General features: G+C 45.7%; 1 long non-coding RNA gene across 1 annotated transcript; it reads left to right on the forward strand.

Annotated features, from left to right (window-relative positions):
• Nucleotides 1-1292: 1292 nt before the first annotated feature.
• Nucleotides 1293-17823, forward strand: LOC143839847 (uncharacterized). The gene is made up of 3 exons (XR_013231906.1): nt 1293-1816; nt 8043-8160; nt 17389-17823. It is a non-coding gene; the product is annotated as an uncharacterized LOC143839847 (long non-coding RNA).
• The last annotated feature ends 7461 nt before the right edge of the window (nt 17824-25284 follow it).

A 25284-nucleotide genomic window follows, 5' to 3' on the forward strand; every position in this document is an offset into this window, starting at 1 on the left:
TCATTCAAAACAGCAGGCTGTAAGAGAAACAACTTCATATGTACATCTGCTTTCAGATAGGTGACATGGTCTATTAGACAGTTCTGATGTATTCTTGAAGGACAAGGAAAGGAAAAAAATTCATCATTCGTTCTACATTCTCCAATCAAACTTTACCTTATATACAATCTGCTTAGCTGGTGGGTACAATCAGTCCAGTATGGGTCATGTGTTAGACATAAGAAAACTACATTTTGTGTTCCCAGGATCAGAACAAGAGACAACTTGTTGTGGGGAGAGGAAAGGAAGGTGATTGTAAGCTGCTTTTAAACTCCTTTGGGCAGTGAAAAGCGGGTATAAAACCAGCTATTCTCCTCCACTTCATCCTCCTCCTTCTAATGATAGGTACATTGACTTCTGTTAAAGAGACAAATATTCATTCACTGTGTCCAAGATCACTGTTCTCAGTCCTGCACTTATGAAAGGAAGACAGTGAGAAATTATCTTGATGGACTATGGAAACTGGCAGGTCTCAGGCATTCAGACCTGATGTGGCAACGAGGGACCTATTCTTCACCCAGCCACCTCATCAGAAGGAGACCAGCAGGAAGAGGAAAAGTTGGTCAGCCAAGGAGGACTGACAAGGTCAGATTCTAGGAAGCCACAACCAGGAGGAGATACTCCACTGGGTCTGCTAAAAGCAGCCGACAAAGGCACTTCAGAGCAGCCAGAGCAACAGCAGGGATTCCTACTGGCTACTAGTAGAGTCTATAGCAGTAGGTCACTACTGCAGTAGGTCTACAGCAGTAGGTGTCACTTTACTTTGCAGTGATATCAAGTATAGAATCATAGAATCATAGAGTTGGAAGGGGCCATACAGGCCATCTAGTCCAACCCCTGCTCAATGCAGGATCAGCCCTAAGCATCCTAAAGCATCCAAGAAAAGTGTGAATCCAACCTTTGCTTGAAGACTGCCAGTGAGGGGGAGTTCACCACCTCCTTAGGCAGCCTATTCCACTGCTGAACTACTCTGACTGTGAAATTTTTTTTCCTGATATCTAGCCTATATTGTTGTACTGGAAGTTTAAACCCATTACTGCATGTCCTCTCCTCTGCAGCCAACAGAAACAGCATCCTGCCCTCCTCCACGTGACAACCTTTCAAATACTTAAAGAGGGATATCATGTCCCCTCTCAACCTCCTTTTCTCCAGGCTGAACATTCCCAAGTCCCTCAACCTATCTTCATAGGGCTTGGTCCCTTGGTCCCAGATCATCTTCGTCGCTCTCCTCTGTACCCTTTTTATTTTATCTACGTCCTTCTTGAAGTGAGGCCTCCAGAACTGCACACAGTACTCCAGGTGTGGTCTGACCAGTGCCATATACAATAGGACTGTGACATCTTGTGATTTTGATGTGATGCCCCTGTTGATACAGCCCAAAATGGGTTTTAAAAAGGAAGATTTCCCCCCACATAAAATGCAGTGCACTAATACTTAGAAGACATAAACCGCTGTTCAGTCAATAAAGGGCGGCAAAGACTCACCGCAGCCGCTTGTTGACGCGGCGGAGGGCTGGCTGGAGGCAGACACGACTTCCCCAGCAGTCCTGGCACGCTGCGTGCTTGCCGAGCGCAGCACGTAAAACGGAGAGGCGGGAACGCGGTGCCTATAAAGGCGCCACGTGTGCGAGTCCCGGCCTCTTCTCCAGGACGCCTCGGAGCAGCTTGTGCTCCGGGGTGACTGAGAACGGCAAGGCCCACCTCCCCCCCACGCATACCTGCCTGTGAGTGGAGGTCGGGCAGGCCTCTTGGAGCAGAGCCGTTGAGGACACGCACCGGTAACAAACAATCAAAAAAAAAAGGAGCGCATCGGCTTGCCTCGCGCCTTAATTCTCTCTCCCCCCCCCATCTGCAGGGAAGGAAGCGGAGGGCGAACTCGGTGCACCCCGGGCTCACTTCCCAATCCTGGCGGCTCCAGGGCAGCGAACGGGGCAAGCAGAGGGGGTGGAGTCGAGCGTCGGTTCTCCACGGGGCGGGCGGCCGCTGCTGCTTGTGAGCTGGGGAGGGGATTCAGCTTCTCGCCTCTGTGGCGTGCATCCTGTACCAGAGGAGGAAATGCTTGCCTCGAGGCCCTCTGAGCGCTCCTCCTGGGAGCTCATCCCCTCAAAATGATTCGGCAGGCGCCAGCTGCAGCTCGGGACTGGTTTGTGTGTGCATCTGTTCCCTGAGCTCGTTTGGGCACGATGCTTCCCTTTGCAGCCTTCCCGTGTCCTTAGGGTGGGGGGAGCATCCCTCCATGGGAGAACACTGGGTCCCCCTCCCAAACGTCGGTTCCTACTGCCTGGGCTGGATGGGATGGTGGGACTCTTGTATGTCCCCCCCCCTTTAGGATATGCAATTACTAATGTCTGGGGGCGTGCGCCCCTTCATGAAGAGGCGGCGGGATGCCCCCCTCCTTTTCTACTCGTCCCCCTCACAGCTGGCTTATCCAGAGGGGGGGGGTGAATGCCAGGGCTCTTCACTGCAGCACAATTCAAATTGTACCGTTTGCATTCTCGTTGGGCCAGGCAGGGCAATCTTGCATGGGTCCAAGGAGTCAAAGGTTTCAGCCCTGCTCAGCATGTGGATGGGAGGCCACCAAGGATCTCTGAGTCTTCCTGGCCAGGCAGGAATGGCAGATGACTTTCGCGCATCTATCATCTGTATATCAGGGGTTTTACTACTCTTTCTCAACGTGACCGGAAGCTCCCCCCTTTCAATTCTGGCAAGGTTGTCTTGCTTGTGGGGCATGCTAGCTCACAGTGGAGCCCTTTGCCGGGGGGGGGGAGGAGTCACAGCCATTGGGCAGCATGTTTTGAGGCTACGAAGCACGGGGCAGGCTGCTGGTCCTGGGTTCGCTTGCTCTTCAGGGGTCTTTACGAAAAGCCCAAGCTCAATGATCTCAAGGGCTGGGCTGGGGAGGACCAGCCAGCGTTTGGTCCGAAAATGTCCTGTGTTAACTGGATCAGGGCATGGTAGCTGTAGCAGAAGTAGAATTGGTTCTTAAATACTGCTCTGCCATGGGTATTTTCAGTGCAGCTACCTGTCCCTTTCCTCTTCCCCTGGCAGGTGATCCATGGTATGTGGGGGCTGAGGGAGCCTTGGCGTTGCTTCCCAGTCAGAGAAGCTTTGAGAATGCCGTGGTGAGCCTAAGGTCACCTGGCTGTTGCATTTGAAGCAGACCCTCCCCTTCAGTTGTGAGTCTCCTGCATGCGCAGGGGACTGGGCTAGATGACCCGGGAGGTCTCTTCCAACTCAATGATTCCATGATTTTATCCCCATTCTTTTAAAAAGGTGGCTGAGATATGACAGCCCTTTGCCCTTCTCTTTTACAGCCTCATGCCACTGTCATGGGCTGCATTGGCCTGGGCCCCCTGCCTTTCCTTTTGACGGAAGGGGGTGGCCGGAGGACTGGGACGTTGAGCTTGCAGCAGGCTCGACTGAGGCTGTGTGCCTTCTCAGGGCAGTAGGGCATTCCGTGCAATCGGGAGGATTGACAGAGCCCACAGTCTCATGATATGGAGGCAGCTCAGGAAGGGATTCTCCCCTGTCATATCGTGGTTCTCTGGGGCACTTTGGCTTCTCCAGAACAATGAACCAAGTAGAGGGGGGATGCAGAAGACCCTATCCGGAGACCTTGGCAAGTTTCTTCCAACACAGGCGGACTAGTGCAGCACTGCTGTTCAGGAGCCTTACCAGCAGGACTCAAACCAAAACCCAAAGAAAGCCTCCCCTATATTGGCCATCTCCTGAGGAGGTATGGGGGGAATGGCATGAGAGTGGGGTCATAGCTCAGCGGCAGAGCCTCTGCTTTTCGTGGGGCAGGTGGCAGGTTTCAGCCCTCTGCATTTCAGTTGGGGATCAGCCGTGGGCAATGGGAAAGAACCGTGCAGAGGCCCCGTAGAGCTGCTGACAGCTTTTATTTTGATAGACAAGGCTGACTCCAATGCACCAGAGATCTGGGGCAGGGGCGATGAGGTGGGTGGGGCAGTTGGAGGATGGGCAAACATGTGTAGGCCCAATATCCCACCCACACTCTTGGCAGGTTCATGATCCGGGACAGGGCAGTGATGGCCATACTGCCAGCAGCACAACCTTGGGCAGCAAATCCTCGGTGGGAGCGGATTACGCCATCAGGTAATCCAGAGCACCCTGATTGCAAGGCTGCTCTCAGTCTGTGATGTAGCTGACAGGCTACACCAGCAGGGGTGCATTTCTTGACCCTAGCAGGGTGAATGATCTCGGTCACGCCAGCGCCGGCTGGGCAAGAATGTGGTTAATAGCCGGGAAGAGGCAACCACAGATGACTGGCTATAAGGAACAGTGCATTAGCACAGGGCGTGGCATCTTCAGGTGAGTCCTCTGGTAGGGGATAATGTGTACAGCACCCACAAGACGAGGTGCTGGAGACCAAAGATGAGTTGGCCCAGAATTAACTTACAGGCAGCAGCATCTCACTGGCAGTCTTCAAGCAAAGGTTGGATACACACTTTTCTTGGATGCTTTAGGATGCTTAGGGCTGATTCTGCATTGAGCGGGGGGTTGGACTAGATGGCCAGATGACCCCTTCCAACTCTAGGATTCTATGATTCTATCACATGCCCAGGAATGGTTGCAGTGGGCTTCACATCACTTGCCTGAGGTATGGTCCCAATATCCAATAGGAGGATTTCTGACCTCATTGCCTCCGGAGATTATTTCACTCCCCCCTCCTCAATTCCTGGGGCTTGTGGATGATGCGTCACAGGTTGTGGCGTGCAAGGGCCAGGGATCTGCAGATGTCATTGTGAGCATGACCCTGATTCATGTGACCCTGATTACTTCCTGAGGGTGCCACATCCCAGGTGATTATGGTGGCCAGCAGCAGAGCTGACAGTTTCAGGGTCTCCGGATATTTCATGCAAGGAAGGTACCTCGTGGCACTGCCGGGTTGCGCTACGCCCTCCACTGTGGCGGTGGCCCTAGAGAGGCATTCAGTTCACGGCCAGCCCATTCCATATCTGCGGGAGTGCGGGCAGTTGGGTTGCTTAGCAGGAGTTAACCTCTCCAGGATTCAGCACTCCGGGCGATTTCCTTGAGTGGACAGTCAAGCCAGGACTGGGAAAGGGTACAGTTCTTGTGCTGACAGCTGGAAGGGTTTGCTGTGCTCTGCTGGCATGGACACAATAGGTAATGCGAACACTGATTGATCAGGTGATGACTGAGCATTTGGCCAGGGCCCCAATATGGTCAAAAGATGGAGTTCAGGGAAATGAGTGAGCCATATGCTTGCTGCTTTGTGGCTGCCTCTTGGGAGCTTGAGGGCATTCCCCTCAGTGGGCCAGAGGTTCAGTGGCTGGAGCTCAGCAGCTGTGTCAATGTATATGGTTCCACATTATGAGTCTACCTTTTGGATTGTTTTAGGTTGGATGTCAATGCCACTGTTAATGCTGGGATGTGGCAGGGAATCATGCACCGAAGGAGCAGGGTGTGCCGCAGGTTCTGGCTGTGAGGTCCGCTCAGGTTGGGAAGACAACCTTCACGTCACCTGGCTGGAGATCGGGGAGCTCGCACTCCGGATACCATTATGAGGGAAGCTTCCAGTGTCAGTGCCCCATCTATAACCAAAGGCATTCGGCTGCAGTTGCTCCTTTTGGATGCCCTGACCGTTCCAATACAAGGCCTCCCCCCTCAGGACTCAGTACAAGGTCCAAGCAGTTGGAGGTTACATATGGGGGGAGTGCCAGTTTCGGATCGGACATTTTCATGCTGCAAGAGAGTCAAGGGGCAGTCATCTGGGTCTCAGGGACCGTATCCATGTTCCTAGGTCAAGATAAGGCAGCATGAGGTGGCCAGGCACATGGCATGGCCATGTAAGATGCCTATTGGGCAGGGGCACCTGAGGTTGCAGTAGCTTATCTGGGGGAGAGTGACTTGCTGGTGATGCCCAGCTTCCAGATCATTAAGGAAATATCAATGGGACTGGGAGTTTGGGGGCACAAGTCCTGGAAATGATGGCAGCGGGGACCAATTATTGATTGGCTTGGTGGCCTGTGGGTGGCATCCTGCAGAAGGTTTGATTCACCTAGTGAGAGGGTCCATTAGTTACACCCAGGTGTGATCTGCAGTTGCACAGGGTTTTTGACTTCCCTGTTGGAATCGTTTGTGGTTTTGGAGGGTTGGCGGGAACGGGGCCTGTTTGGCCTCGTTCTGTGGCGGGTTCGCATGGGATGGAGCCTGTTGGCAGGGAGTCCGGTGTGCGATCAGACTCCCTGGGGTTCGGGACCTCCCTAAGAGGTGGCATGTAAACGAGCGCGGCTTACCCGGCTGGGAGGCCAGGGGCTCGTTTAGCCAGGCGGCCTGGGGACAGCCAAATGTGGTTGACGCCCATTGGCTCCCCTGCATAGGTCGCTTCCCCTAGGGCGGACTTCAGTAGGCAAGGGGATCTGCTCTCCCGGCTGGGAATAGTGCAGGTCCCCAGGGCGCCTCTGGACTCCGTGAATTGTGGTGCAGTCTGCTGACTGCTAGGTCAGGCTCCCTCTCCCATGCTGCACCAACCCTCCCGTGGGGAGGTAATAAAAGCTGTGGCCTTGTTTATCCCAACATCGGTGTGTCGTGTCTTATTCCAGCCCAAAATGCCCTCCTGCAAGTCAAAGGGCGGCAAAGACTCACCGCAGCCGCTTGTTGACGCGGCGGAGGGCTGGCTGGAGGCAGACACGACTTCCCCAGCAGTCCTGGCACGCTGCGTGCTTGCCGAGCGCAGCACGTAAAATGGAGAGGCGGGAACGCGGTGCCTATAAAGGCGCCACGTGTGCGAGTCCCGGCCTCTTCTCCAGGACGCCTCGGAGCAGCTTCCCTCCCTCCCACCCTATGTCAATGTTTGAGGTGGATGTTCTCTGTTGATATTTCGTCACAGTTGCGGGTTCGCATGGGATGGAGCCTGTTGGCAGGGAGTCCGGTGTGCGATCAGACTCCCTGGGGTTCGGGACCTCCCTAAGAGGTGGCATGTAAACGAGCGCGGCTTACCCGGCTGGGAGGCCAGGGGCTCGTTTAGCCAGGCGGCCTGGGGACAGCCAAATGTGGTTGACGCCCATTGGCTCCCCTGCATAGGTCGCTTCCCCTAGGGCGGACTTCAGTAGGCAAGGGGATCTGCTCTCCCGGCTGGGAATAGTGCAGGTCCCCAGGGCGCCTCTGGACTCCGTGAATTGTGGTGCAGTCTGCTGACTGCTAGGTCAGGCTCCCTCTCCCATGCTGCGCCAACCCTCCCGTGGGGAGGTAATAAAAGCTGTGGCCTTGTTTATCCCAACATCGGTGTGTCGTGTCTTATTCCAGCCCAAAATGCCCTCCTGCAAGTCAATACAAAGACATTGTTAGCCCTCTTTTTCATATACTTAGTGTTCTACTAGTGATGAATAGATCTAGCAGGACTCTAAAGAGATGGCATAGAAATGTTCAAAACTTTAAATAAATAACAAGTTAATGAACATTTAAAAGGAGATGTTCCTGCCTTGAGCAATCTACTTGCTTTGGAGACAAATTTTCTCAATGACAAATTTGCTTATTATATTCCTTTTTGGCACTTTCATGTTGTAGTCTCCTAATGAAATGTATGAGTTGGACTATGGTTTCTTGAAGGTTTGCTGAATTATATCCTAAAATAATGAAATCCTGTAACCTTATTTCCAATTATATGGTTAAATATGATGTTAAAAATAATGTAAACCAACATGAATATATAGCCTTATAGTGATCTCCCTCCAATGAACCAATGATGAGTTCACATGAAGTACCACCAGGGTATCCGATTTCCCTTTTAACAAACAGGGAATTTTTTAGCAGAAGATGTTGCCTTTTTACTTGACAAGTAAAACTTTCCATCCAACTGAAACTGAAATTAACATAATTGCTTTTTGCTACTTCTGTTAACCTCTTCCAAAGGTCTCTGGATATAAACATTTTCAATGCAAGGCTCATCTGAGCAGGTGTCAGACATAAAGTGCCCCCTTAACTCCCATCACCATCCTGATTAATGACTTTCTTTCACAGAGAATTGTTCAAGCATGGAAAGGGTGGATAGTCCACCTGGTCTCAAGTTTCTGTTGAGCTTCTGCAAGTGAGCAGCAATTTCCATAAAGCATGATGAGGACTTGAAGGGCTAGAAGAGGTGAGGACAAGGCTAGCCTGCTTCTGCACATTGGTCAAGTACAGTTTGCTCACTAAATTATTCTGTCATTTCTTTTTAATAACCAGAGTGAATTAATGCAAATTAAAGTAGAAAACAGAGAACATGGGAAATGCCTTGCTTCTCTTCCTACACGTTCCTCTTACCCTCATTGTGATGCCCATTGAACCCAGAAAAATTGATGGTGAAAGAGCAAATTTCTGAACAATTGTATCATGCTATCTGTCTTGCAGATACATAGTTATTGCTGCAGCTTCCCTCCTGTAGGCTCTATCTATGTTTCTTAAAAAGACAAGCAATGTATACCTATATAACATTAAGCACCCTTCCCATATGGGATGTACATTATGGATAAACACAAGTTTGCTTTACATTACCAAAGAAAATCAGAAATCACTGAAATGGCTGAGAAAAAAAATTGATCTTTACAAGGTAGCCGTCAGAACTGTGGTTTAAGGCTGCATAGAAGGTATTTTCAAAGAACATTGAAGAAATGTTAGGTTGTGAGTGGCTACATTTTCTCAACAGATGGATAATTTTTGCTGTCTCAACAATGTCTTACAGTTTGTCGTAATGTTTTATGCATTATTCTACTAATTTAATTATAAATCATCAGATTATTTTGATTCATCTTGATATGAAAAATCTGTTAAATCTGTTAATTGGATCTTGAAGAGATGATGCATGGAGGGCTTAGACCATAACCACGATATAATTTTTTTGAAATTTTTGAAATTTGACAAAGGAGCTTTTCTTCATATATGGGACCTGTCTCTATCATTCTACCTCACTGAACTTCCCCTCTTACTTTTGATGTTTTGTTATATAATTTATACTTATGCTGAAGGAACTAGTTTTAGAGAAGGGAATTAGATGTGTGTGGGCAGAAAGTAGATTAAGGTGTTCCAGTTTTTCTAGATTGCACACTAAATATTGGCCAGCTTTGGGACAATGACCACATCCTGCATATGAACATGAGATTTTTTTAAAATATATATTTTTATCACCATGGTCATAAGTAACACTCTACATTTACAGGCTGATAATTTATCAAATTTATACATTTCATTTAAAGTAGGGGTGTACATATGGATTGGCTAAAAAAAAAAAACCCTGGGTTTCTAGCTGAATTGTGATTCTTTGGTTGGATTTGGTACCCAAATCACAAAACACAAATCAATTAGACTTTTGATTCTGGATTTATGAATTGATTTGGCTCCATTATAACCTATGTTGCTATTAAAGTCTATAGGAAATCTACCCTGTCTATTCAGATATCTGGTGGGGATTGAGGTAGAGTAAAATAAATTGTAGCATAGCTGCTGGAGCCTCTCCTCAAAAGAACCCACAAGTTTCAAAATATTGGACTGGAGGTCCAATTCTGCGGGCACCCAAAGATGCATCAATGCTTCATTTCCACCCTTTTTGCTATTCCCATGGCAGCAAGGCTGTTACCTTCAAAGGACAGTCAGAACAAAGCAAAAACTACACTTTTCCACATCTAGTGGCCAAAAGGCATCCAGAACTATTCACTAGAGCCATAACATGCCAAACAAGAGATAACATCCTGGAAACAGGCTATGGTATATATCTCTAGGCTGAGAGACCACCGAGGAGAATTTGTGGGGGGGGGGGGGCAGGAAAATAAGTGATTAACCCTACGGCTTCTAGGACCTGAGTTTTAACTATTACCGGAACACATGGCATGTAGTGAGGGATGACATGGCATGGGTTATATGCCTAGAACACAAGCTAGTCCTCATGTGTTTGTCCACTAACACAACATTTTCAGCACATGGCAAGCATCTCACTAATGCTTTGCTTCACATTCAGAAGAAAAGATTTCACAGCTTGGTACCAGAGATCAATTGCTACCTGGGCCAATTTTCTGGGGAGCTCTGGGCACTTGGGCAAGGTGGGAGCAGAAAGGGGTGGGCCGAGTCCATGATAACAACTTGGAGGTGTCCGTGATAAAAATTCGGAGGGGTCCAAGTCCGTGATAAAAACCCCTCCGAGGATCACTCTGGGGCCAAGTGGCCAATGGGGAGCCGCGTGCAGTGCAGCTCCCCATTGGCCACTTGGCCCATCCTCAAATCTGTGGTGTGATGTGTCGGCTGGGATAAGAGGCTTTGCCGCCGCAGCGGGGACCTTGGGTGGGGAGTGGGGTGGCGGGAAAAGAGAAGGGCCATCATGTCAAAGACGTGGTGACCCTGCTCCTTTCCCACTGCCGAGGCAGCCACCTTGGCCAGGGAGGGGGGGTGGCAAGCCTTCAAGAGGCTTCACCACTGGGAGAGGAGCAGCCGGGGGGATGGCGCGGCCGGGAAGCGAAGCCGCCACATCGGGAGGGAGAAGGGCCACCTGGGACGCTGCAGCGGGGGGTCCTGCAGCCAGCCCTGCGAGCCCCCCTGCCCCACCAGCACCCAGGCTAGTGCCCATTATATTTTATAATACAATGGGCTTTGCCCCTAGTATATATAATAATGCAGGAAGTATTCAACTCAGTTTACCCTTCCACATTTTGCTACTATTATTCCATTACTGTGCCCTTCTTGGCTTTCTCTTTGGGTGCTGGGGTCCATATGACTGGCTAGTGCTGGAGGAGTGGGTCCTCTGATGCTTAACAAACATGGAGGACAAGAGCTTTGCTTCTAGAATCATACGAGGGCACAAGCTGTATGGGAAGATGTATATATATATTTAAAAAACATTATTATTAATGTATTTCATTCTTCCACTTATCCACATAGTTCCACTTATCATGTCCTGAGCTCCCGGGGAGGGTGGTATATAAATATAATAAATAAAATAAATAAATAGCAGTCATGGAAGTCCCCACTCGTACAGTAGGGTTCTCATTGAACATCAGATGGTCTAAGATGAACTAATATGTGTCGGAGGCTCACCTGTGGCTGGGTCAATTGGTGGGGAGGAGCCTATGTACAGAGCAGGCTATGAAGGCTTTTCTAGCTGTATTGCCCTGCAGGCTGGGCTCCTCTTCATTCATAGAGATGGCTCTCACATGAGATATCAGTTTGCTGGTATCCTATGGTCAGGCATAGAGGCTTCCACTGGTTCTCCCTCCCAGTGACTTTGTGGCCCATTTCATTTGTATTGGTGCAGAAACTACAGTGGCCAGTTTGGGGCTAAGGCCATTATACAGCCAAACCATTGGGAGATGGCACTCTAAGACATACACGATATATATCTGGCCACACCTAGCTGCTAATTTTAATAGACACTGATTTGTTTTCAGGGACATGGTGCAAGGTAGTCTGGATCTGCAGTCACAGTTATATACACTGGATGGGAATCTGCATGGATTTGTCTGGATGGGCCAATGTGCTGAAAACTGCCTGGATTAGCACAAGGGGAAAGAGATGGGACACACTGCCAGTACTGCCAATGATCTGTCATTGAAGGGAGCAGTACTACCCACTGGATGTGTTAGTGATACATCTAGGTGACAGCAGAACAGAGACTGACTTTTTATACCAATCCAAGGCAGATTTGTATGCTCTTCGATTAGAGCTCCCTCCCACAATCATCTTCTGGTCAGATTGGCTGGAGTGGCACTGTTGACATGGAGCCAACAGTCCTGAAGGGTTAACATGGGAAGGAGGAAGATGACCAACAGTCTCAGAAAGCTCATGGAGGCTATGGGGAATCACATAATTTGATATTTTAGTATCTTACATTGCTTGGAGTTCTGTTTCAGATGGACAGTGTTCACATAACCATGGGAGATAGATGTCTAATTAGATGGGGTTTGGCATGGCCTTTGGACCTGGCTGCAGCTAGAGGAATATTAGCAGGAGCTGGACTGGGGGATACCTGGCTCTTGTGGCAGTATCGGCATGGTGCCATACCCAATTTGAGAAAACTGGTCTGTGTTCCTGCTTTCCCTGGGTGTGGGGATCTCCTTAAGGGATCTTGTTTTAAGGGCTTTCAGGGTGTATGCCCAGCTCAGGAGCTGACAACAGGTTACCCTTATAATCAGATGGTAGGGTAGACCACTTAGTGACAATCATCCTTGTGGAATGTGCCATCCTAAGATTCTTCCCCACCCCAGCGTGTGGGCTGGGCTGGGACAGAGTACATTGACTAGAATGTGGATCAGTGGATGCTAGGATCTACTCATCTCATGCTGTGCCAAGGCCTCTTACATCTGTAGCTAATAAAGTTGTGCACATTTTTCTCAAAAGCCTGAAAGTAACTGTGTTTATTGGGGGGTGGGGAGGGGGAGCTGCCTTAGGATGAACCATTGCGTTTTTTGCCCTCACCCTTTCTTTAGGTCTGGGACTGGGAATATCTTGATTTTTCTGATGAAGTTAATGCTATTTTCAGCTCTCCTTGGGACAAGGGTGTCACTTTACAAATGTAAAAGGCTAATGTTTCAATCCTTAAGAGAGTTAAATAAGTTTAGAAGGATGTAACTCTGCTTAAGATTGCACATTTAACCTGTTAATAATGAACAATTTTATTTATCATTAAATATTTATATCACATAGAATGGTGATTCCATAAAGTCCTTTATGCTATACATACAGAATTTTGCCTACATCTGCCAACTTTAGCAAGCCTTTTTTTGAATTAGAATTTGTACTCTAAAACAGTTTCATGTATAATTATTTCTTTTTCACGGGAAATATAGTGTTCATCTTGAGGTTATAAGCCATAGAAACAGCTAAAGCATCTCTTCGTTTGAGTCTGATTAAAGTTTCAATTGTCTGATTTAATGGATCAGAGATGTGATGTTGTAAAAATATTCATGAACATTAATGGAGAGTGTGACTGACACTGTTTATGCACTAGAGGTTTCATGCCAAGCTGCAGGCTGGAGTTTTAGTCATGGCAGGTTGCCCCACCACTTCCTGCACCCACATGGGGGAGCATTTGGCCCATTGTGTCTCATCCACCCCCATTTGTGCTCCTGCACGAGAGGTGGGGCAGTGAAGTTCTCAGTGCATAAACGGTCACAGAACAGCAAAAAATCTAACCCAAAACTTTATCAAAATTCAGAATCCAAATTCCTTGACAGGAAAAGGGGTCAAAAACTTCAATAAAATTTGTCTGTTTTATGGCAAGGTGATGCAAAATATCCACTGTCAAGGCCAGGGGCAATTATGACTGATTTCTGATTGCAAACCAAGATTTATGAAGACCAAGCCCTATGTGTGAAGGCTGAGAGAATGGGAAATGTTCAGCCTGGAGAAGAGGAGGTTGAGAGGGGACATAATTGTGTCTTTAAGTATTTGAAAGGTTGTCACTTGGAGGTGGGCACAGAGTGGTTCATGTGAGCAACAGAGGATAGGACCTAAAATAATGGGTTTAATCTATGTGTAGAATGGTACAGGCTAGATATTTTAGTAGCAGGCAGATGAAAGAGGCTGCCTAAGGAGGTGGTGAACTCCACCTCACTGGCAGTCTTCAAGCAGTTACTGGACAGATACTTATCATAAATGCATTAGGCTGATCCTGCATTGAACAAGATGATGAATTAGATGACCTGTATATCCCCGTCCAACTCAATGACTTTATAAACTGTCCTGGTGTGACAGCATATCTATTTTATTTATTAATTATTAAATGTATAGCCCACCTCTATCAGACCTGTTGTCTTGGGGCATTTTACAACATTTAATAGTGCAATGTACCACATTTAATAATATAACAATTTTAAAACCATTAAAGCATTTAAATTATTTTAAAAGCAATTAAAAGCCACTGTTGGTGACATCCCTGTTGTTAATCTTCTTAATTGGAGGCAGACAGGGAGTTGCAGTGGGGGATACTCTTAATATTGATACCTTCAATTGTCCAAACAGGCCTCAACCATAAGTCTTGTAGATGTGTTCCATCTTTCTGGCCCTACGGAACTGTGCTGGTTTTGTTAGGGCCCTGATGTTCTCCAGGAGCATATTCCACCAAGCAGAGGAGAGAGCCAAGAAGGGCCAAGAAGATTTAGATATAAATCTAAATTCCATTCTCTTTACCTGACTTTGGGACAAACTGAAAAGCTTGTCTGGAAGAGGACGCAAATGAAGCAAGTAGGCTAGAGGCCACTGAATAGTTGGATGGCTATACACTGTGCCATAAAATATTTGGAGGACTATATATCTCAAACAGAAAAGCAGAAAGACTTTATTCACAAACTCAGTAGCAGTATGATAATAACTGGAAACTTCAAATTTTCCACACACCTTGCTTTTTATGACCTGAAGACACAAGTAATTGAGATGGGTTATAGAACAGTCACTTCTGGGATGAGAAAGATCTTCTCTGCAGTGCTCAGAATGCAATGCTGAAGATTCCAAGGAGCAATCACAAGATCATGTATTAGAATTTTACAGGTGTATGGAAAACTACACATCTGCCCTTGCACATTTAAACTATTTGGTTCTCTTTCTTATCAATCACCTTCCAGGGTTTTAGTCTTTCATTTAATTTTGATATAATAATAACAATAAACCTATAATACAACTTTTACATATCATCTCTAAAGGTGAAAGGTGACCCACATGACACAGTTTTGCAATAAAATGAACTAAAATACAGATTTCAACATGTGTGGTGGTTTAATGAAAGAACAATGAGTAGGTATTGAATTGTTTATTTGAGAGTCCCCATGAAACTGCAACATATATATTTTTTATGATGTAGAATTATTGGGTACTTTATAAGATCTATTATGCGACCAAGGGCTGGGATTCTGTTAATTATATTTATTTTTATTTATTTATTATATTTATTTTTCTTATGTAAAATTAATGATAACACATTTGCAGCCCAGAGCAGAAGAGGTGAAGAGACAGGAATCCAAGAACATCTAAAGATAGCTGATGAATTTCTAGACTGGAAAATGACCACAGCTTCATAGGTTACATAAGTTGTCAAAGCCTTGACACAGCATGGAACAATGGACCTAGTCATTGGTTGACCTGCCTGCTGGCCAATATATACCACTTCTAACCCAACCTGCATGTTGTGCAGGAAACAATGTCATTAGAGGTTGTAGGATTCCACAGTGGTCTGCAAGCTTTCCTCCGCTGCGGACCGCTGCTCCGGAGTGTGGGGAGAGGGCGGCCCGGGGGCCCGCGCACGCGCGGCAACCCCAGCGCAAATGCGCGTGCGCGGAGTGCCATGCACACGCGTTTGCACCTGGCAGAGGGATAATGATGCTCTCGCCGCCGGCGCGGCTGCCCGGCTCTCCTTGGCCCGCAGAAGGAGAGGAAGCCGGTTTCCTGTCAGGGCACACAACAGCCGCCGCCGCCGCGCCAAGACACAGCCTCGGGGGAGAAGGCGGGGAGAGCCGCCGGGCGTCCTGCTCCAGCCGCACATGTCTCTTCCTGCATCGAAGGCGCTCCCCTGTGCCCCGACCCGACTTCCCTCTACACACACACACATACACACACAAAGACATGCTGGAGCGCCGTTCCCGCCTCCGGGCTACATACTCCGGGCAACGTCACCAGCCTCGCCGCACGTCAGCCGGGCCACCTCCAAGGCGGCGGCGGAGCTCCGTTCGTGTGCAGCCGGAGCGCCCCGCTTCCTCTTCCACACCCCTTTACTCCCTCTCGCGGTGGATGGCAGGCGGCCAGGCAGGAAGGCGGCGAATGAATAGCGCGGTGCTACTCCGCTTTGGTGCCCTCCATCCCCATCCGGACACCCTTCCTAGGCAACGTTTGCGCGACCGCCATGCGGCTCCCCCTCCTGCCGCGGCTCCCCCTCCCGCCGCGGCTCCCCTTCCTGTCCCCTCTGGGCCGCCAGCAAATCGGCCGCTAAAGCGGCCGATTAGCTGGTGGCTCGGCAAGCTTCTCTTCCCTCCCCTCCTGAAACAAGAAGCTTGCCGGGCCGTGAGCTAATCAGCTGCTTTGGCGGCCAATTTGCTCACGGCCTGGTGAGCTTCTCGCTTTGGGGGGGAGGGAAGAAGGAGCCGCGGCCCGGCACCAGGCCGCAGCCCGCGGGTTGGGGACCACTGGTGGACCACAGTGGACTTCCTTGCCACTTGAAGATGAGGATACCCTGAAAAGTCCTGAGCTGGATATGTTCTTATAACCCCGTAATTTCCCCCAAATCCCTTAGGTGGATCCCCCAAAGTGGGGGAAATGGGCATACAGGCTACCTTCCCCATATTGATTTGGCCCCATGCTGATAGTTGCCCAACTCAGTTATTACAGAGAAGAATAAAGAAAAATAGTGGACCAATAAGTCATTGAACTGGCATGTAGGTATCAGTGCTGACACCAGTATGGTTACAGTTGTGCCCAGAAAGAATTTTGCTTTAAAAGTAGCTGTTTTGGGAGCAGAACATCAATGTCCCCTCAAATGAAACTCAAAGCTAGTTGCACAGTCCTGCATAAATTATTGTCACTCGATTTTTATTCATGTTCTTTTATTCTGCCTTCCTTCTCTCATCATTTGTAATAATTGTTTGAATGAAAAATAGCTATCAATTTCAAAAAGGATATGTTTTTCTGTGAGTTCCTATATATCTGAAGGGCATATCAGTATAGCACTATGTTGGCCATGTGTCCCTCCAAAGATTTCCTCACTTTCAAGAATGAATTGTTCTGTCTTGTGTTCAAGCTATATGATGTGAATGGCAGGTACATTTTGCCACAAATATTTTCCAAATTATCAGGGTAAGGAAAGCTGCTAATTCTTTTGTTGCTCAAAAACAATCCAGCCCAATTGTGCTGTTTATCAAAACCCTAAGTTCTAGATGACACATGGGTATCCTTTAAATATTGATTAACTTGGTTTTGGGATTATTATACAAATTTTATAGGGCCCCTGCGGTCCCACTGGACGCAGGCATTTAGTGATTTTCCCTTGATTGACTGGTTTTGAAGATAATGTGTTGAGACTTTGTTTTTATTTTGCCTTTATAAGCAAATAAAGTTTACTGATGGTCAATATATAAATACCTTGTTAAATACCTTTTGTAAAATCTATATGTGGTTTTTAATAGTAGAGAATACTTAATGAAACATCTCAGTTGATAAAATATTCACAATGGAAAAATAAATAATGAATTACACTAGGTATTTCAATGCTATCAGTCATTTCAAGAAGAATGTAAAAGGAAAGAGGATGTAGGGATATTTGTATGACTGCCCCCCCCCTTGTTGTTATTTCTTCCAAACACTGGGCTGGATATATTTGTATGGAATTCATCTCTGACCTTAATTATTGTATTGCACTCCCTAGAAAAGATGTCCCTGAGAGCTGGAAGACTCTTATGAAGAGAACAAGTTTGCAGCAACCTCAAATTTTATCACACTGTTGACAACCTGGAGCATTCATTAGGCTGACAAAAGTGATCACCTCAAGGTCATCCAGTTAACTTCATGGTCAAAAGCTGACTTGGACTAAAGAAAATTAGATGGAAGAGGTCTATTTAAATTTATTTAAGCTGCTGAAGAAGAAAATGAGCACTGTATGATTACCCCAATAAAGGCAACGAGTTCTAGCTGAAGTGTACAAGGCTATACTTTATATAATGGTTACAGAAACCAAAAGAGATTACAAAAATATCAGAATTAAAACTCACTTTGACAACTGGAACAAAAAGTACTTGCCTGGCAAATATTTGAAAGACAGAGAGAATAAATTTGATAAAAAAAAAACCTGGAAGTGGCTCCAAAATGGGCACTTGAAGGACAAAATGGAGGGAATTATTCTAGCTGCACAACAGCAGAAACTCAAAACAAATAGAATGAGAGCCAAGATTCAGAAAACCAGTGACAACAGCAAATGTTGACTTTGCAAGGCAAAGGATGAAACAGTCAACCACATTGACAGTGGCTGCAGTAAAACTCAAACTGACTATGAAAAACATTGCAGCTATGTTGAACTGAAATCTTTGCAAGAAGTATGGCTTATTATCAGCAAGAAATTCATTCACAACTAGGTCTTAAAGCCAATAGGCTGTTTAACCACAAAAAGCAATATATATATTGCTGTTCGGTATTCATTAAAAAGAAATTATGTTTAACTGAAGCAGCTATATATTTGCATACATCTAATGTTATATTGCTGGGAGCGATGGAGGGCAAAAGAAGAGGATGACAGAGAATGAGGTGGCTTAATGAAGTCACTGAAGCAGTCGGTGCAAACTTAAATGGACTCCGAGGAATGGCAGAGAACAGTAAGTCCTGGAGGATCATTGTCCATGGGGTCGTGATGGGTCGGACATGACTTCGCAGCTAACAACAATGTTATATTAAAATCCAGGTCCACTAATACAGATGAAGATCCAGACATTTTCTTCTCAGATCTGAATGATTACATAGCCAAAGAAGAAATGCACAATGGTTTCCACAGAAGACCTATCACAGCCCAGTTACAAACTCTTGAGTGCTTTTCTTGGCCAGTAAATTGTCCATGTAAGACAGCAAGCGGGAGACAACACATTCTTGCAAAGCAGAACTCTCAATTTGATAACTGTCTTAAAGTTCCTCATAAAGAGGATATATTCAAATGGGTAGCCGTGTTGGTCTGAAGTAGTACAATACAATCAGAGTCCAGTAGCACCTTTAAGACCAACAAAGACTGGTTTTACAATTTTGACACATATTAATATTCAATTTTATTATGTATTTTCAAACTTTTCTGTAAATTTCCCAAAGCCTCTAGGGAACGGCAGGGTATAAATCCAACTCTTCTTCTTCTTCTTCTTCTTCTTCTTCTTCTTCTTCTTCTTCTTCTTCTTCTTCTTCTTCTTCTTCTTCTTCTTCTTCTTCTTCTTCGTGGCTCTTCAAGTGTTTTGTATCTGTGCTTGTCCAAGGAGCAGTGCATGCTGTACCAATGTATTCCTGATACACTATACGTCTATATACCACTATACACTATTGCTCCCCAGTGGGAGGCAGGAAGCCAGGGAAAGCAAGTAAATCAGGGGCTCAGGCAGCGGCGGTGACATCCCTCGGCAAAAGACTACCCCCCCCCCCGGGCCTCAGTAAAATTGTCAAGCATTGACCGGTCCCCTGTGATAAAAAGGTTGGGGACCACTGCTTTATGGAGAACTCAGGGAAAGATTTCTATACAAAATAACTCTGAGGGAACTATCTTCATCAAATGACCAACTAATATATTTGCTCTCTGATGCGGATCCTTATGTGTCACAAAGGGTTGCTAATTTTTTGTCGGCCACAAGAAAGATCTGAAATGAGTGCCTGACAAATATCATGGCTCCTGCAAACAGTTGAATGGCAGTGTCTATTGTTAGCATTTTTTTTTATGTGGAACATCTACTGGTGCGATACCCCAACAGAGGTCTACGGATATGACGTCTATAGTCCTGCCTCCAGCGACCGTGCCAGCAATGGCACCATAACACTGAGGCATGTGCCATGCCAAGGTGGGGGAAGATTTGGGAGACCAGTGGGGGCGGGGCCAGCACAGCAGGACACAGCACTGTGTCTTGCTGGGCTGGCCCAACCCCTACAATGCCTCCAAGGCCACTCCTGCCCTCCAGATGGTGGGGCCAGCCTCAGGAGACTGTTGGCGGCTGGGCTAGTCCAGCGAGACACAATGTGGTGTCTCGCTGGGCTGGCCCCACCCCTGTGATGCCTCCAAGCCTGCTCCCACTCTCCAGAGGGCAGGGCAGCCCAGTGAGACACAGCGTTGTGCATCACTGGGATGGCCCTGCCCCCACCAGAACACATGCCAGCAGGTAAGGAGGGATGCAGGGGGTGGAGTGAAGGGGCAGAGAACAAAGATTTCCACACCTTATGTAGATGTTCCACATAAGGGGCGAGAATCCTTGTTGGCTTTTTTCCCTGTATTGTCGGTAATTGGAACAGCCTTAAACCCTGATGTGGCACCTGTAAATAATGTCATGGCCTATGGCCTAGTGCAGTGGTCCCCAACCTTTTTATCACCGGGGAACACTCACCGGGGACCACTCAACGCCTTTTACTGAGGCCCGGTGGGGGGGGTAGTTCTCTACTCTCAACCACTGCCCTAATGCTCTCTGATCGCTATGGTAATGTTTAAACATCCCTTCAAAATAAGATACAGACACGCCACAACAATGAAGATGAGGAACATTTTATTTTCATGGAAATTTTAACTCATGATGACAAATCAATGACAAATCAATGGGAACCCTGAGCTTGTTTCTCTGCAACGAGATAGTCCCATCTGGGAATGATGGGAGACAATGACACCCTAAGTGTGTTGTAAAGGGCCGGGGGAGATGAAGTAAAAGGCCGGGGGGGGGGGGAGAAGGCGTCCTTCGGGGCCCACCTCCAATTAGTCGAAGCACCACATGTGGTCCGCTGCCCACAGATTGGGGATCGCTAGCCTAGTGCAATAAAGTTTATTCAACTATTGTCTGCCCTGACCTGGTATATATGTTGGATTTTGTTGCAAAGACCTCTATCGGATTCCTACATAACTGTGTCTGACAGCTGTGCACCAGTTGGGTTTGTGGTCTGAAGACTGCTTCAGGGTGTTATGGGGTTGTGGGTTTTAGCCTGGTATCTTCCTTCTGTGTTGCTGAAGCCCCACATGTGAGTTTGGCATTCTTTTCAGCAGGTTTTGAACTCATGCTTCTTTTGGCCAGTGAGATATTTAAAGGTAAAGGTAAATGTATCCCCTGTGCAAACTACCCTTGGGGTGACGCCCTCTAGCGTTTTCATGGCAGACTCAAAACGGGGTGGTTTGCCAGTGCATTTCCCAGTCATTACTATTTACCCCCCAGCAGCAAGCTGGGTACTCATTTTACCGACTCTAGAGCAACTATAAGGAGTCTTGGGGCAAATACAATTCAAATATAATTCAACTTATTTACACTCCTACCAGAAGGCTTGGAGTCTGGATAGTAGGGTAGGGTGGATAAAAGACAGTAGCCTGATGTTTGGTATACTCCAAATAATGACTCCAAAGTATACTCTGTTAGTTTACAATGTTTTAAATTGTATACTAGATGGTATCTTAACATCAAAAAGGGTTCTCATATTTATAAATCTAGCTCAGCATTCTGTTGGAAGGGATGTAGTTCACTTGGTTTGTATTTACACTGTTGGTGGGAATGTCCAGCAATTCAATTATTTCAGCATCAAGTTCACCTATCCATCCACTTTATATATTAGAGGAGTAGATTTACTGTTCATTCCAGAATTATTTCTGTTAACATATTGGCCAACTTTGTGACTATGAAGAGGAAGTCTGAAAACATTCGTTTTACTTATTGCTATTGCTCAATACAGTGCTAACATTACAGAAAAATCCAAATCCCTCCACCATAGAATTATGGCTTTAAAAACTTTGGAATAATTTTGTAATGGCTAAATTGACTGATAGTATGTTAAAGTTTAGCAATCCAAACAATCATATTAAATTCTCATCTGTATAGGTCCCTGTATAGGCCAGACATTGCCAGAAGGTAACACCCCCCCCCCCGGGCAGTGGTGGTTGTTATTGTAAGGCATAGATGAGCGGGAGAGGGGAGGTTTATAGATTGGGTTTTGCTGCCAATTTTGTATTTGCATTTCATTGTTAAATATTGTATGTGTGTTTTTAATGTTTGACTGTAAACTGCCATGAGCTGGCAGGGTTCAAAAGTGGCAGTTAATAAATGTGAATATAAATAAATAAACAAATAAATATTTGTCATCCAATCCTCCATTATCTTTCTGATAAATAAATGTTACCTAATAGAGATATTTATAAAGATTTTTATCAATTTTTTGTAGTTATTTCTTATTGCTGTATTTCCTTTATTTTTTAATAAAATAAAAATAAGAAGGGATATGAAAGTCAGTCTTTAATTTCTTTAAAAATGTATGTACTTCTGTCATAGAGATCCTAAAAAAGCCAGAACATATCCTATTTTTTGCCTTGATTTTCCAAACTACTGAATGTGTTTTTACTCCCCAAAAATCTGTTGCACAAGCAGATATATCTTATAGCAAAGGCCTGGAATATATATGTGTTCTTTTATATGCAGATATGCATGCAAAATATCATTGCTTTCTTGCAATACAAATTAATTTTTTCAGCACTAGTTGCACATTATCTAGTTCTTGTAACGATGTAACATCATTATGCTATTGCTCAGCTATGGCAATTCATAATTACATTTTTGCATGTGTTTCCTAGTGCTGTAATTAACTCAGAATGGGGCAATCACTCATAGTCTCCTGCCCAGTGTTAAAATTTAACAAACTCAGGAGAAGGGAAATTGTGCAGTGATAGGCAGGAAAATACAAGCACAAGAATATTCAAGTTTTGTGTTATTCCTGAGCACCAAACAGGAGGGATAATGATAATGCATGTCTAGAATGAAAGAGAAAATATAACTAATATAAAATTACACTATGCCATGAGGAATCTCCATTACAAGTGCAAATGGAGAATGTATTGCACTGGCTACCTGATGTCGCCCTATCAACTTGCCTATTTAACTTGTATGCAGAGCACATCATGAGAAAGGCGGAGTTAGATGAGTCACAAATTGGGATCAAGATTGCAGGGAGAAATATCAACAACCTCAGATATGCAAGTGATATCAGTCTAATGGCAAAAAGCGAAGAGGACTAAGAACCAAAAGAAGAAGGGCACGACAGAGAAGGAGGTGGCTGGATGGAGTCGCTGAAGCAGTCGGTACAAACTTAAATGGACTCTGGGGAATGGTAGAGGACAGGAAGGCCTGGAGGATCATTGTCCATGGGGTCACGATGGGTCAGACATGACTTTGCACCTTAAAACCTAACAACCTGATGAGAACAGTGCAAAATTAAAGTTTGGATCAACTGATGTTTAATGATGGGTTTGTTTCTTGTTTGGTTGGTGGTTGTACTCCTTTCCAAGATAGTACAGTACAACATGATTTGGTTTCACGCATGACTATTGTCAAACAGTGCTATAGTGCTCTCTCATCATCATTCTTGCCTACTGCTTTACTTTGCAGCCAAAGCACAGAGTTAAACCAGTCATCATGCATATAAACTACTGTCACATTATTAATTCAGGTTTAAAATCCCAGTTGGTGTGTGGGGGTAGGAAAAGCTTCAGTTGTGGTTAATTCATGCCTCTGTATTTATATATAACAATGAGCAGGAGTTAATTTCTAAATAGGACTCCTTTACTGTGTGCTATGCAGAATGGGAGGAAAGAGGAACAAGATACAAGTGCAAAGCCTGTCATATTTTAACTTAACCATAGTTAAGTTTGTCATTTATAATCCTAAAGAGACTTGCTTGAATGGCTTGGGAATTACTTTTAAGCAGACTTGCTTTGGAGTGTGTCTTACTCAAAATAAGTTCCCACTGCTCTAATGTATTATCTAGGGAAAATAACCCGTGGAAGAATCAGAGAACATGGAAACACTATGTCTTTTGGTTTTGATACACTCATGTCTATTGCTTGGTCTGCACATTTCATCCTTTTTGGTGTTGGAAAATGAATTGATTTCACTGACCTTATGAGCTATGATGCATGATCAGGAATCTAGATATCGACAATGTTTAAACAAGATTATTAGGCTTCTTCATAATTGAAAAGAAGAACAGACAGCTGTTATAACAAGGCATGTTTCTGAGCAGTGTGGCCATACAAACCTACCCTTAGCATTGTATTTCTGTGTGGATAACCAGTATTTTAGGCCACATAATAGTTATAATTTGGTACTAAAACTGCTTTTTAGCCAAGTTCATAAAGGTGACTTCTGCTGAGAATTATGTCCAAGATATACTTAAATTAATTTCTGTCACACTTCTTGAGATTTTTGGCAGATTCACAAGTGAAACTTCACACTGAGCCATGGTTAATATTATGATTATTTTATATAGCTCTCTTGAGATATGTATTAATAATGGTGCAACAATAAATATTTCAAAAAGGAAGTTAAGATTATGTATGTCGATTAGTGAAAGCATATTTTATATTATTTCAAAATTAGAATTTTTCAGTTCCAGTTCCGTTTGCTACTTTTAGGTAATAGCTGATTTGCAGTGCATCTTTATTTTCTTTAAAGCACTGGAAAATTATTTTAAAACTAGGGGCAAAGCCCGTTGTATCCAAGAATACAACGGGTGCTAGAGCTTGGCAGTGGGAAGAGGAAGGGGAGGAGTTGTCCACTCTGTAAGGGCATGGGGTTATCATGTGTGTTGTGTGGGAGGTTGTGGTGGCATGGTGGCAAATGAGGGTATGGGTGTGGAGATAAGGGTATCAAGAACCTGTGGTGTGGAATGTTCATTGAGTATGGGAGAGGACTGACCTTTGGGAATTGTGGCTTAGTGGTTACAGATGAGCTTCCCAGAGCCATGTCTTCAGATATGTGAAGGGAAAATCAGACTGGAGATTTTTCTTAGGGGAAGATTACATGGCAACCAATTCCCCCCAGTTCTGCGTAATTTCCCTTCTTATGTGAATTAGGCCACAGACACCGAAATGCCCCTCTGCCCTAATACACACGGGGTAGTCACAGTACACAGGTGTCCACCCTGTTCCTTCTTTCCCATTTTTTCACTGTTGATAAAATATTATGTGCCCACATGCTTCTTTCATGGTTGCTCCTTAGAAGAAGAATGGATTTTTGTACCCTGTTGTTTACTACCAAAGGAGTCTCAAAGCGGTTTACAAACACTTTTTCCATTCGTCACCTCACAATAGTCAACCTGTGAGGCATGTGGGGTTGTGAGAGGTCTGAGAGAACTGGAAATGGGCCGCAGTGACCCAGCAGGCCTTAGGTGTCTCAAAGCATTTTCCAATCGACTGCCCTTCCTTTCCCGATAGCAGACTCCCGATGAGGGATGTGGGGTAGAGAGCCTCACAGGGAAGCTGGCAACCCTAAGAGGAAGACTCTCTGTGCACAGCAGTCTTGACCTTAGTAAGGTTTTTTTATACTGCCAAGGTTGGGAAAAGTCAAGTCTGTTCCCATGTGACTCCAGCCATTTACTTGTTCACTATTTACAGTTTCAGGCTATAAATATTTATTTAGATCTTCCTGTACTTTCCAGATTCACAGGACTGATGCTGGTCCGCCTGCCTGTGCCCCAGAATACAAACAGTTGCTGGTAAGGGCTGGCCATAGCCCATAGCCCAGGAGGGACACACCTGCACCACTCCTTCCCAACTGCAGACAAAAATGGCTCC

This window comes from Paroedura picta, chromosome 6 (assembly GCF_049243985.1).
Source record: "Paroedura picta isolate Pp20150507F chromosome 6, Ppicta_v3.0, whole genome shotgun sequence".
Lineage (NCBI taxonomy): Eukaryota > Metazoa > Chordata > Lepidosauria > Squamata > Gekkonidae > Paroedura > Paroedura picta.